At 33.1% G+C, this 14,347-nt stretch overlaps 1 protein-coding gene across 1 annotated transcript in view; it reads left to right on the top strand.

The window, feature by feature from the left end:
- Window positions 1-13,927, top strand: part of LOC150093424 (sodium/hydrogen exchanger 7-like) — a 495,244-nt gene extending 481,317 nt beyond the window's left edge. Inside the window, exon 19 of the mRNA XM_090414003.1 lies at window positions 2,704-13,927. The gene's annotated coding sequence lies outside the window, so the exon portion shown is untranslated. The remainder of the gene's footprint in view (window positions 1-2,703) is intronic.
- The last annotated feature ends 420 nt before the right edge of the window (window positions 13,928-14,347 follow it).

The raw sequence follows: 14,347 nt of genomic DNA, 5'->3' as shown, positions 1-14,347 counted from the left end.
GGGGGGGTGGGGGGGGGGGGGGGTGGGGGGGGGGGGGGGTGGGGGGGCATACATAGCAAGGGGGGATTCTTGCTACACGTGGTGGCAAGCTCTACACAGCTCTCCAACAGGAAACTTGGTGCCGACAAAACCCGGAGACAAGAGAGCGATTCGAATCCCCGCCGAAACCTTTATACCTCAAAACAGCTCCCTCACTCGGCGGTGTCGTCACGCATACGGCGACTGCCGATTGGACGCTGTGGTCACGGACTGTTTTTACATGGCTTAAAACATGCTCTAGCTTTTACATATTTACTTGGCAAATTTACACATGATTTTATATTCTAATTCATTTACAACTATTCTCTATTAAACTCATGGGCTATTTTAACATTGTTCAGAGCTTACACACTTGGATATTTACATGTTCTTGGGACATTGGTCGGTACATTTCCCATCCGGAGGCATAAGCATGTCCTTATCCACTCCTTCTGAGATAACTTAATGTTGGGTGGGAAAAAAAGGTGACTCATCATTTTTTTCCCAACACAACATTATACATAGTGTGTAAGGTGTTGTGGTTAAGTTGTTGGAGAAGCTGGTGAGAACCAGAATCCATGCTGTCCATCAAAGATACCATTGATAACAATGGTATCTTTGATGCACAGCATGGATTTGATAAAGGGAAGTCATGTTTTAGTAATTTACTTATTACAATAAGATGACAGCTTCCTTGGTCATAGTAGTATACTTAGATTTTGCAAAGACTTTTGATAGATTACCACATGATAGGTTGATAGTCAAACTAGAGTGGATGGTGGTGGATATTAGATTAATGCATTGGATTGGAGATGACTATTTGATAGATATCAGCAAGTTGTATATGGGAGAGACAATATCCAAGAAGAGGAAAGTCACTAGTGATGTGCCTCAGGAGTCTGTTTCAGGGCCATTACTGTTTAACCTGTATATTAATGATGTTGGTGAAGATTTGGATGGGGATATTCAGTTGTTTACAAATGATGCAAAGTTGGGATGAACTATGAAGAGTAGAGAAGATGTTATGGCCTTACAAGAAGATTTGAATAAATTGAGTGAATGGGCACAGAAATGTGGATGAAAGTTCAATGTTGCAAAATGTAAGGTTTTAAAATTTGAGAAATAAAGATGGGATGTAGAATTTATGCTTGGTGAGGATATATTGTTGCAGGTGGAGGAAATAAGAGATCTTGGGGTGATGGTGGATAAGGATATAAAATTTAGAGGGCACATTGCCAAAATTGTGTGGACAACACAATGAATTCTGGGAATGATGTAGAGCACGACTTGTTGAAGTAGGGAGATTCTTGTTTCATTGTATAAGTCTTTGATTAGGTCACACATGGACTATTGTGCACAGATTTGGTGACCTGGTTTTCAGGTCCAGAGCCAATTTACTAAGATAGTTTCTGATCTCTGGAATTCGAAAATGAGGAAAGGTTGAGAAGATGCATTTTACAGTCTAGTAGGTAGGAAGAAGAGGGGTGATATGATAGAGACCTACAAGTTAATAAGGGGTTGTTATAGGATCAATGATGAAGTTTTACAGAAAACGGTGGGAGATCAGAGGAGAAACAGAGGACATCCCTGGAAGCTGTATAAGGAGGTGTGAGAAGCAGGTTTTTTGCATGCAGAGTTGTGAATGATTGGAATGCCTTGCCTGAGAGTGTGGTGTCTGCAGAGAATTTGAATGTGTTTAAGGCATGGTATGATGAGCTGTGTGTATGAGAAAAGGACCTCCTTGACTCCATGGGGTATTCGTATAATAATAATAATAATAATAATGATGATGATAATAACAACAACTCTTCATCCCATTTTTTCTATCAAATTTTGCCATACGTGAAATTTTGGAAATTTTATTCTGTATACATACATGTAGTACCTTTCCTAGTACTTTTGCTACTATTAAGTTAAGTCAGCAAGCTGTGACGTCTGAGCTCTGTTTTCAGAAATTATATATTTCTAATGTTCCCTAACATTTCTCTATACTTAGTCTTAATTTATATTTAAAAAATTATTTGAGCTTTACTGGTTCTGGTATGTAATGATTCATTTTTTTGCACATTCTAATGAAATATATAATTGCTAATATTTAGGGGAAAAAACTAAGTTAGTTTTTCCATGATAACTACTATTAATATACTTATTATGCAGAGTTGTGAATGATTGGAATGCCTTGCCTGAGAGTGTGGTGTCTGCAGAGAATTTGAATGTGTTTAAGGCATGGTATGATGAGCTGTGTGTATGAGAAAAGGACCTCCTTGACTCCATGGGGTATTCGTATAATAATAATAATAATAATAATGATGATGATAATAACAACAACTCTTCATCCCATTTTTTCTATCAAATTTTGCCATACGTGAAATTTTGGAAATTTTATTCTGTATACATACATGTAGTACCTTTCCTAGTACTTTTGCTACTATTAAGTTAAGTCAGCAAGCTGTGACGTCTGAGCTCTGTTTTCAGAAATTATATATTTCTAATGTTCCCTAACATTTCTCTATACTTAGTCTTAATTTATATTTAAAAAATTATTTGAGCTTTACTGGTTCTGGTATGTAATGATTCATTTTTTTGCACATTCTAATGAAATATATAATTGCTAATATTTAGGGGAAAAAACTAAGTTAGTTTTTCCATGATAACTACTATTAATATACTTATTATTTTCCCTAGAGTAACTCAGCCCTTGAAGGTGACTTAGGACTAGCAGCAAATCTTGCTGAGTCGGAACCTACCGACACATCAGTGAGGATTCCAGGTCCAAGGGGGGATTTTGTATGAAAACCAACTATTTTGTTAGCACTTATATATGGAGCTAAAACAAACTACATTATGTATTATATGCCAAATGCTAAAAAAAAAAAAAGTTTTTTAAAAAGTTAGAAAAATGAATACAAACAAAGGTCTGCAGGATGTTAACATACTTATTTTTAACATGCCTCCATTGCCATTTCTCAAGTCTTTAAGAATTTCGTGCTTCTGTTTGATAACTTGACTATTTGTGATATTTTCTTAACAAGGTTGAAATTGCCAAAAAAAAGTTGGAGATTAATTATGTCCAGTTCTAAATTCTCTATCTGCACATACTTTGTAACAATTAACAATGATCAAAGGGTTTCAAGAAACTTCTTAAGATATTAGAAGAGATTGTCGATAGTAATCGCTGTCATTTGCATGGATATACAAATTTATTAATATTAAGAGATAATACTGAAATTAAATATTTCCATGTTTTTTGTTATATATTCGTATATCAAAATAGTTGGAGGTGTTTATTTTGTTTTTAGTTGTGTTTGTGATTTGTCTGTTTTAATGAAGTAACTCATCCCCCCCTTCCTCCCCAAATGGAACTAATTAAATGCAATACAAAATTTATCGTGCATGTCACAGTTTCAAGGTCAGTAACAAAATTGAGAATTGCACACTATTTCACATTTTATGAAACTGATAGTATCATTATTTTGAAACTGACAATATCAGAATTGATAACCTAGTGGATATAGTAATTATGCATTGTTAATGTACAAAGCAGAGAGCAATATTTAAACTTGTGCTTTGTCAAAAAAAAAAGTTGAGGAGTAATCTGTAAAAACTTGATTTTTTAATATATAATATTTACCCTAAATTTGCCTGTGAATTACATCAAAATTATTTTAATGGTCACATATTGTCACATATTGTTGTCACTCAAGACAACATAAGTATTTATTTTTTGATAACTATAAAAATTAAGAAATATTTTTATTATAACATCCAAAATAAAATTATGATTTAATATATTCATTTTCAGGATGACGTTGTTAAAAGTTCTGTTCTGTAATAATGAAAGTTTATATAAAAATTTACAAACAACAGTTGAAACACTATAGAAATTCAGTTTTTTATTGCTATAACAAATTACAAAAAAAGTATACTGGTCAAAGTCCCTAGGTACATTGTAAGAAATTTGTTATACACTATTACTAACTTTTAAGTTACTTATAGTAAAAATTTGCATTCTTTCTTGCTATGATTTCTTCTCTGAATGCAAATTAATCACACTCTGAACACAAGTGAGTTTTTCAATGTTTTGTGTCACACATAAGAAAAATTTTAGCTACTCTGGTGATTACAAAGGTAACATAAAAAGAAATGATCGATCATTAAAAAAAAAAAAAAGTTTATTAGAAAGCTTAATTTTTGTAAGATTATCTTACTGTTTTGCAGCTAGTAGCACTGATTGAAAACAGAAATCCGTGCTTCGGGTCACCTTACAATGAAATCAAGATGACCTGCATCCCAGTCACTATAATATTCAAAATTTGGTAAATTCATAAGAACATGATGTTAATGAAATGAGAAATTGGTCTGGTTCATTCTTTATTTTAAAAAATAAACTCAATTTAAAAATGTGAAGTTTTTATCTAAGCATTTTTCCCTAAACATAATTATTTTGCAGCCTAATGTTTTAAAATTTTGTTATAAAGTGCTTTTAGGTTCTGCAGGACTGAAATGTAAAAAACTTTTTTTAATTATTTGATTATTCTTTATTAATCTAGAAACAAACAATTTTTATTCTTTAAGCTTCACCAGGATTGGAATTTTGCAACAACTTCCAAATGAAACTAGTGGTCACAGTAGAAGAAAGAATGATATCACATGAAAATATTATAACTTGTCAATGAGTTTAATTAAAAAAATATATATATATAAAAAAAATTCCATGATATCAAAGAACATACGGATGATGGCCTAAGGCTTCAAGACATTAAGAGGAATTAAATGCTCAGTCTGAAAATATACAAATAAAAATAATGAAATAAGGATCCATTAAAAATATTGATATTAATAACAATCACCATTATAATAAATAGTCCCAGGAGGCAAAACCTATTGCATCATACTCAAACACCATAATTTATCATAGAGAACTTTCAGCTCTTTCACAATCAACAAAACATATTCATTCTGTCTGTACATTCCACTCATCCACTATTGTCCATTAAAAAAAAAACTTGTTCACCATGCTTTATGCAACTTCCATGGATTTCCTCTTGTTCCCCACCACTTCCCTATATTCTATATATACTTCTCCACATTAATCTGCTAAAATCTTGTCATTAATTTTAAGTTTCTATCATATCACTTCTTTTTCAACTATTTACCAAATTCTGCAATTTACATTTCCTTCTGAAAGGTTCCTTTTCAGGATTTCTCTATCACATTATGATAAAATTTCTTAAATGTAAATTTGGTTGCCTTGTTTCCATTATGTGGAAACCACAACAACTCTGCATGCAGTAGTCAAGGTATATGCTGATGAAAACTTTGTTAATGGTTCAGCCTTTATAATCCCTACTTGTAAATGTCCTCCCTATCATAGCAGCAATGTTCTTTGAATTTGATATCTCTTGACTACCAGATCTGAAATCTCTGTTCCACCAATATAGAACATACATAGTCTTATACTTTTGCATTCCAAAATGCAAATCTTTATTATCATTTAAAACTGTATCAACATTAAAATAGGAGTACCACCTGTCTGCCCAACTAAAACCATTTAACCTTCTTGAAGTGACTCAATATCAGCATCACTCCATATATCTCTCCCCACTCTGCTCCAGAAAACAGCTGAATTTTTTTTTTTTGTTTGTTACAATGAATAAATAAGTTTATACATTAATGCCCTGAGAATAGAAAGACCTCTGTGGTACACTGGTTTCCTTTGTTTATCTGGGAGGCTCCTCTCTCTTTCCTCCACACAACTTGCTGATATGCTTCAGGCAACCAGTTTCCTTTTCATCTTACTATGTAGCAATTTATCATATGACTTCTTGAAGTCCAAGGATAGCACATTGTATGAGTCTCTTTTAATCCAACACTTTCATTACTTTTTGTGAAGTATATATGCCCCACATGAACAAATGGATTGACTGACCAACAAAGATTATTAGTTTCTTTAAATTAAGACATCCTCACACACACAAATTGCATACATCAGACAGGATCATAAACTGAAAGAAAGTGTCACATATCAGTTGTATTTAATGTGTATATACCTCACAAAACATCGGTATCCAAACAAATTTTGATTATTGTAAATAATTCTTTTTAATACTTGAATGGAATAATCTTACAATTAAAAAAGAGAGAATTTGACATTAGTAATGTCATTACTTCTGTTATGAAAATTATGCACTTTATTATTATATATTATATACATGACTGTTAGATTATATGATAAGTTCTGAAAAGATGTTGTGTCCCTCTGAAAGATAATGAAAAGGTTTATAGCAAAGCTTTTATAACTGGCTTGCTCTCCTTTTCATAGAAAAATAGTAAGCTATGTTTCAAACAAGTTAATAAATATAAATTTCTCAAAACAAGGTAGTCATGAAATTATATTTAATATATTAGAGCAAGGGCCTTCAACCTTTCAGACAGTGCAGGCTGCATTAAAAATTTCAATGAAGACCACAGGCCACTAAGCTATACTGCGATATTTAGAATTGTAAGGTACTTTCCAGATTCACAAGAAATGCCGTGCATTTGATACTTTACATAAAATCCTATAAAAATAAACAAACTCAGCTTTAAGAGTGTAGGTAGGAGTTGGGTTTATGATAAGTAAATACAATCAATACTTGAAAAAAGATAATTTAATGAAGAAAACATTCATTTTTTACAATGTCAATGGGGCAACTTGGCAATGTTTTACCTTGACCAACTTATCAATGTTGGAAGTCGCTATGTGCAGAGTATTCTCGAGATGTTGGTCCATAATCTGAGTTCTTGTCTTGGACTTCGCATGCTTCATTCTGGAGAAAGAATTGCTCACATGAGTATGTGCTTCCTAACAAAGCACACATCTTCAAAGCATGCCAGCAAAGATTAGGGAATGCATCCTCAGAAATGTAGTCTTTGTAAATTGTAAGCAAGGGCACATTGAATAATTTTTCTCAAAGAAGAGTTGCTTTGGAGTTCAAGCAGCTCCATTTGTACTGATTCTGGCATTTTGGCAGCATTGACACTGAATGACATTGAAAATAAATCTAAAGAAGACTGTTGTTTATTATTTTAACAGTATAATAGAACACAGAAACTAAGTAAATAATTAATTTATTAACTTGTCCGGAATTATCATTATGGGAAGTCGGGCCTAGCAGACCATGCTCTGGATACCCCTGCACACAGGATCAACTGGAAAAACACAAAAGTACTACACAGAAACCCGTATAAATCAGAGAGATTGTTCTTAGAGGCGACAGAAGCCCTAAAACACACTCCAAATCTCAACAAATATGGCTGTATTAACTTGCCGAAGATCTGGGAGACAGTCATATTAAGAAAAAACTAGCACTTTTCTAGGACTCTAGTAATATATGATAGCTTTTTTTTTTTTCAGATAGAGGGCGCCAAAATCAGGACTCTAGTCTTTGTGTTGCTGCTACAAATTTTGTTTAAGTACACCATGTTGTTTTAGTCTCGTGTATTGTGACAAACAGTGATTTTGTGCTCTGAAGATGCTGGTTATAACACCAGCGAAATATCAGCATCAAGTTAATAAATTAATTATTTACTTAGTTTCTGTGTTCTATTATACCGTTAAAATAATAAACAACATGTTCAACGAACACATAAGTCTGTCCACACGCTAAAGAAGACTGTTGGTTACAAAAATCACTAAATCTCTCTTTGAACTCACTTCACAACATGGCTAATTTTGTAGCGTATTCATCAAGAGACAAACAGTTGGACTCAGTGAGAAGCTGAAAATGAGTTGTCTTTTTTTTGCGAGTTGTGCCTCCCAAAGTTTGAGCTTGGCCACAAAAGTTTTGATGTGATCAAACATTGTGCACTAGTTGATCTTTGGACTGTAGCTGCGTATTTAGGTCATTCGTATGCAACGAGATGTTGGTCACAAAGGCAAAGTCTGTCATCCACTTCAGATCGTTAAATTCCGCAATCGGATTCCCTTTGGTTTGCATGAACTGCTTTATTTCACTCCTCAAGTCAAAGACTTTTAAGAACCTTCCCTCTGCTCAACCAATGCACATCACTATAATAGACCACATCGCGTGATCCGCATCACACTGTTGGGTCAAAAATTCTTGGAATTGATGGTAGATTCAATCCTCTTGTCTTAATAATGTTGACGACAGTTGCAATAACTTTCATGACATTCTCAAATCCAGTAGTTTTCGTGCACAAATTCTCCTGGTGGATTAAACAGGTAATGGACAAAATCTTTTCCTTCTAGTTCCAGTTCTTTCCATAGCAGCACAACAAACCCTTCGTTCTTTAACACCATAGCAGGGGCACCATCAGTTACCACACTCTCAAGGTTGGTTAAGCTGAGGTCAAAACGCTGGAGCATTTTCTTGGAGGCTTCAAGAATATCAGTGCCTTTCATCATTCCCTTCATAGGTACGAGCAGTAACAGTTCTTCTGTCACATTGAATTGTTGATCAGTGCCATGGACAAAGATAGCCAGTTGTGCTCTCATCTAAAGCAAGTGAATATGACGTAAATTCGGACGACCATTTTAAAGTTCCTTCAATGTCATTGGCAAGTTCTTCGACACGTGCTACAGTTACCCCAGACAAACTTGGTTTTTTAAACTGTTCCTTATTATTTGGGCACAGAATATCCCCCAGCAGCAATGAGACACGCTTTCACAAACTCATCATCCAAGAAGGCTTTTGATTTTTTTTAGCAATTTTTTCAGCTATTACATAACTTACTTTGAACACACTTCGCTCTGCCTTTTAAATGTACCTTACTGGCATTTTAAATCAATTTGGAGATAGTTCACTTTGGACATGCTTTGTCTCATAGTGTTGTTTTATACTGTATTCTTTTGATGCTGACACTGACTCACGACAAATTAAATATACTGGCTTATCATCGTTTGGCACAAAAAAGTACAAATTGGTCCACTTTTCATTAAAAACCCAACAAGAATCACTTGATTTACACTTTTTACTCGTAGACGCCACAGTGATGGAAGGTGAACCCAAAAAATGATCCAAAATGGCCGTGTAACGGTTATTATCCACTGAATATGTCACACTAATGAAAAAAAGTCTGGCAATATAAAACCACAATAGGCTATGGCTAACACGACAAACCTGAGTGCACTTATACACGAATATCACACTGTTCGTGACCGACTGTGGATGATATCTTGTATTTATATGAAAATAGCAAAGTATCGAGAAAACCTTCAAGATGTATATGGAAGGCACTAGACAGCGCATTCAAATGAACTACTGCTTCAGCCATCTACCTGCGACGTTAGTACTAGTACTTAAGTACGGCTTGGCGCTGGTAGATGGCTGAAGAAGCATGTCTATTTAATATTTATTTTCATAGGATTTTATGTAAAGTATCAAATGCACAGCATTCCTTGTGAATCTGGAAAGCATCTTGCAATTCTAAAATACCACAGTATAGCTTAGTGGCCCGCAGGCTTCATTGAAATTATTTTTTATTTAATCGCGTTTTAATGTTAAGTAGTTATTTTTTCAAATGGTCAGCAGGCCATGCGTTGAAGATCCATGTATTAGAGGGAGTAACTCATTTTGTGAGTTTACAATCCTTAAACAGGGAGTATTCAGTTACTTGCAGCAGATTTCTATCAGTATAACATTCACTTTGCAGTCTCCTGTTCCAGATCAGCACAATACATAACCTTGCACTTAGAAATATACTCTACTCTATTCAACCTTACATCATTGACAAGTAGGTGTTATCTTTAGATCCCTGAGATTGTTAATGTATGAGTTGAACAGAAGTAGCCCAAAGACAAAGCTCTGTAGTATTGCACTAGTTACTTTCATTCTTGTAGACTCAGCCCTCCCCCCCATGTTATATTCTAACACTAATTAATCAGCTACTCCTTTGCATTCCTGTCCATTTCAATTTGTATAATGGCATTTCATGTGGCATTCTGTTAATTTTTATTTATTTTAATATCAGATCTAGCATGAGGGGTTACAGACACCATAGCACGTTAGTGCCATGTGAGCAAAAGACTAAGAAGAAAGAAAATGTTGACATGTTTCTTTTTCATTCTGTTCTTCCCTAAAGATTCTTTAGGGAAGAACAGAATGAAAGAAGTTGATTCGATAATTTTGAAGCAGTAAATGGATGTTGAACAGCAGCTACTCATGTTTTTACAAAATCAGGGAAAAACTAAATTGCTTTGCTTGGTCGTCCCATTGTCCATCTTGATTGTCATTTTTATAAACCTACTCTTAATGAAACCATGCCTCTATAGAGAATCATACCTTCATCTACCCATTTTGGATACAGTTCATAACTATCTGTTTAGTACCTTAGTTATTACTCAAAAGATACTGATTAGTAATTAACTGCATCTATCCTAGAATCAGTTTTAATGGAACTAGCTTGCTTTCTTCCACTTATTTGGAACCTTTCTCTTGTTGAGACTTCTGTATGATATACAAATTTGCACAGCTGAGCCACCACCATAAAATGCACTACCTTACTAATTAGATGGGAAGAGAAAATTTTTTGTTTAGATCCGAAATATATTAATCCCTTCTTAGGTTCTATGCAGTTTTTACATTTATATCCTAAGAACTTTTTGTCATAGAAATATGTGATAGAATTTTTATAATCACTTTATCTACATATTCTATGAGAGTATTATTATCAGACCTTCATGGAGTCAACTCATCATAGAAGATTCACTAACCACACTTTCAGGCATGCATTCTGACCATTACTGTTCTCCAAACAAAAAATTACTCCTCATCCCCTTGCTCACAATATCCTTTTAAAACCTCCAGGATTGTCCTGTAGTTCTCCTGCTTCTGTCCATTCTATTAAAAATATCATGCACATTAATCTGGTAACAATCCCTTATTGACTTATGCCTTGATTGTGCTCTCCCACCCCCCCTTCTTCTGTCCACTAGACTGCAAATTGCATTCCCTCAATCTGTCTTCATACTCAACATTCCAGAGACCACCTTAGCCAACTGCCTCTTTCCTATATCTCTTCATCCATCAGAATCATAACATCCTTGTGCATGTTAATGTCCTCTGGAATTTCAACTCCCTATCCATTATCATCCCTAGATCTCTCATTGCCTCTACCACCTCTAAAATATCCCTACTAATCTTATACTCTGAACCCCATCCTGTGCTTCCCAAATTTTGAAGCCTTACACTTTGCCACATTGAACTGTAGTCCCACTTATTTACCATAGTTTTTTTTTTTTTTTTTTTTTTTCATTTTCAAAATCTTATTCTAAAAGAAATGTACTTAATATTTTTTATGAATTTGAAAATACATAGAAAAAAAAATTGTATGCACACTCCATTAGTTATATCCATTTATATAAATTTCTAAAATATTAATTAGTATAAATAAACATGGTCTGTATTGCATTTATTTTAAAAAAAAAATCCTAGGGCCACTAGCAATTATAAGAACACTAATTTCTCAGGATCAGAGATATTTGGTACTGTTAGTAAAATCAAGACCTGAAACTGCTAAGAAATAAGCTGATGCTATCCCACATGGGAACATTACTTAATCACATCCTCCAACATACATATCACTTTGTGAAGTAATTTTTCCTCAATGTTAACTATTTGCAAATCACTTCTTTTTTTTCTTGTAAAGAAGTTAAGAGGGAATTAACATCGTTAAGTTCTTAACTTTAATTAATTCCACTTAACATAAATATTTTTAGTTGATCCCACTTATTTTAATGGAACTTCATCCCATTTCACGCCTCAGGTGGGATTTTGGTTTCACGCCGGGTGATGAAAAAAAAATCATCTTTCACTCTTTTGTGGGAATAAAAATATTGATTGCATTTAGTTTTAAATTTCTATAATTATAGAACTGAAAAGTTCATGATTTGTTAGTGAAAGATGGGTTGAAAAGTATGGGTTGAAAAGTTCATGATTTGTTAGTGAAAGATGCCACACATTAGTCTGACAGTTTTTCTCTGTTGAAACAGCATACTACAGTATATTAATTAAAATAAGTTATAACTTTTCCATGCTTCTTGTCCTTAGTTGCCTGGAAGGTTTCCATTTAATTGCTTATAGAGTTGTTTATAATACACATACTATAAATAATTAACAAGTGCAATCTCAGAAAATTAGTGGCATAACATGTTTACCATGGTTAGGAACCATAATATTTTAAGGATAAAAAAAAATAAAAAAAATAAAAATAAAAAAAAAAAAAAAGTTCCAATCATAGCATCTTTCAATAAAATAAAAAAATAGTTTTCAAAGGTTGTTCAAGTTCTGCAGTACTTAGAGAAAGAGTGTCTGTTGTCAGCATTATAATCTCCATGGAGATTGTAATGTAATAACTGCCTGCTTTCCCAAAATTTTAAATTTGAGATTTTTCAATTATTACTCAGATTTTATTCTAGTGATGAAATTTGGTATACAGCCATAAGTTTTTTCACATGATTATAAATTACATTAAACATGCCAATAATAATATAATTTCTTGGCAAGTTTAATCTATGCCATAACTTTATTCTAGCTCAAAATATGATCAGCCATTTTGTTGATATCGGATGTTTGATTCCCTTGTATATATGTCCTTTTGGGATTGTAATTGTTACCATATGAAAAGGTGCATGCGTATATGATGTTTATGTACTGTAACACAGAGATTGATTTATTTAAAATTATTTTATTATTTGTTTACTAGATTTTATGTCTTTAAATAACTCAGTTTAGAGTCACATTTAAAATTTTTCTTTGAAAATGACTTTTATCTCTGTATATTTGTACAGTAATAAAGTATAAATCAAAATTTGTGATATCACTATTTTATGCAAGTGAAATCAAAATTTATTATAATTTCTATAAAATCACCTTTTTCTATCTTTGTATGTTATCTTTACAAATAAGTACATTCAGAAAAGGATGTTTGTTTTGCATTTAAAAATGGAAATAAGTTTTCTGGTTAGGAAGAAGAAAAAAAAACTGACAATGGCAAATTTTCTCAATATTTCCTCAACACTACTGTGGCTCCAGTAAATTTTATGCTTCCATCAGTAGTCATAAATGGTGTTAAGTTAGCTTTAGGTTACAGAAAATAAATTATTCTTATCTAAATATGTTATGTGAATTTTGTTACTATGTTTTCATTTGCCAGTCTTTAAAAATTTCAGTAATGATGCTGAGTAGAACCTGAATAATTTGCTTCTTTCAGTAATGTTAAACTACTCATATCATTATTGTCAGTAGATCAAAATTTGAAGCATGTACTTTATGCTAAAGTGTAACTTCTAGTTATTGGTGGTGGGGGGGGGGGGATCAGCATTGCTATTAAAATGCTCTTTCTGTTGAACTGGAACAAATGTGCAATCATTTCATTTGTTATTTAAAGTGCTTCATTGAGTTTATTGTATATAAAACTTCCACCTTAATGTTGTTCACAGTTTCCTTAGCAAAAGAAAAATGTGACATTGACGTTCCATGTTAGTGTAATGACAAAGTAAACTTCTTGAAGAATTTAAGAAGTTATTCCCAGAAAGATAATTATTCCCATAATGAAGTTCTTTTAAAAATGAGAAATGGTTGAATATATAAAGTTATATATGGCTGGTCCACCAAGTAAAGTTTTACTTAAAAAAACAAAAAAAAAACACTTTATAATGAACTATGTAGCATGTATGATGCAAAATTCATGTATTATTTAGATCATGTTTGTGTTATATTTGAATTACTGCTGCTAGTCATATTATACATTTATCTGATTTTTACACATGTTGCTGATAAAGGCCTCTGTAAATGTAAAAGAACTGTATTTTCTTTCAACAGTCAATGACATTTTCTGATCTGTGATGAGATGAAATAATGCTGTCACCCGAGTCTTATAATAAAAACAGGCTTTATCAATCACTTAATCTAAATTATTCTTTATTAATATTACTTGACATTTTTTCAGTACTACGTTGATATTTATATTCCTACAACGAATATTAATGTATACATTTCATATGTACTTCAATGTTATTAGGAGTCCCAGGACTCATCACGGAAAGCAATGCATTCCACAGTTCAACCACCCTCAAAAAAAAAAAAAGTCCCTTCTTATCCCCCATCTTCATGTGTCCATTTGCACCTTCCAAAGATGGCCCATTGACCTTACTTCTTCCAATTGTACTACAGTATGGAAGGTTTCCCCAACGTCTGTCCTATAACTGCATCTCAGCAGTTTAAATGTCTCAGTCATATCACCTCTTCATCTTCTATCCATCAAATCGTGTACTTTTCATGTGCTCAGTCTATTCTCATAATTAACATTATACAGTAAATGAAAGATG

This window comes from Typopeltis vanoorti, chromosome 24, assembly GCF_054136105.1.
Source record: "Typopeltis vanoorti isolate ZY-2024b chromosome 24, IOZ_Tvanoo_1.0, whole genome shotgun sequence".
Classification (NCBI taxonomy): Eukaryota; Metazoa; Arthropoda; class Arachnida; order Uropygi; family Thelyphonidae; genus Typopeltis; species Typopeltis vanoorti.
This window is presented reverse-complemented; position numbering and strand designations above follow the sequence as displayed.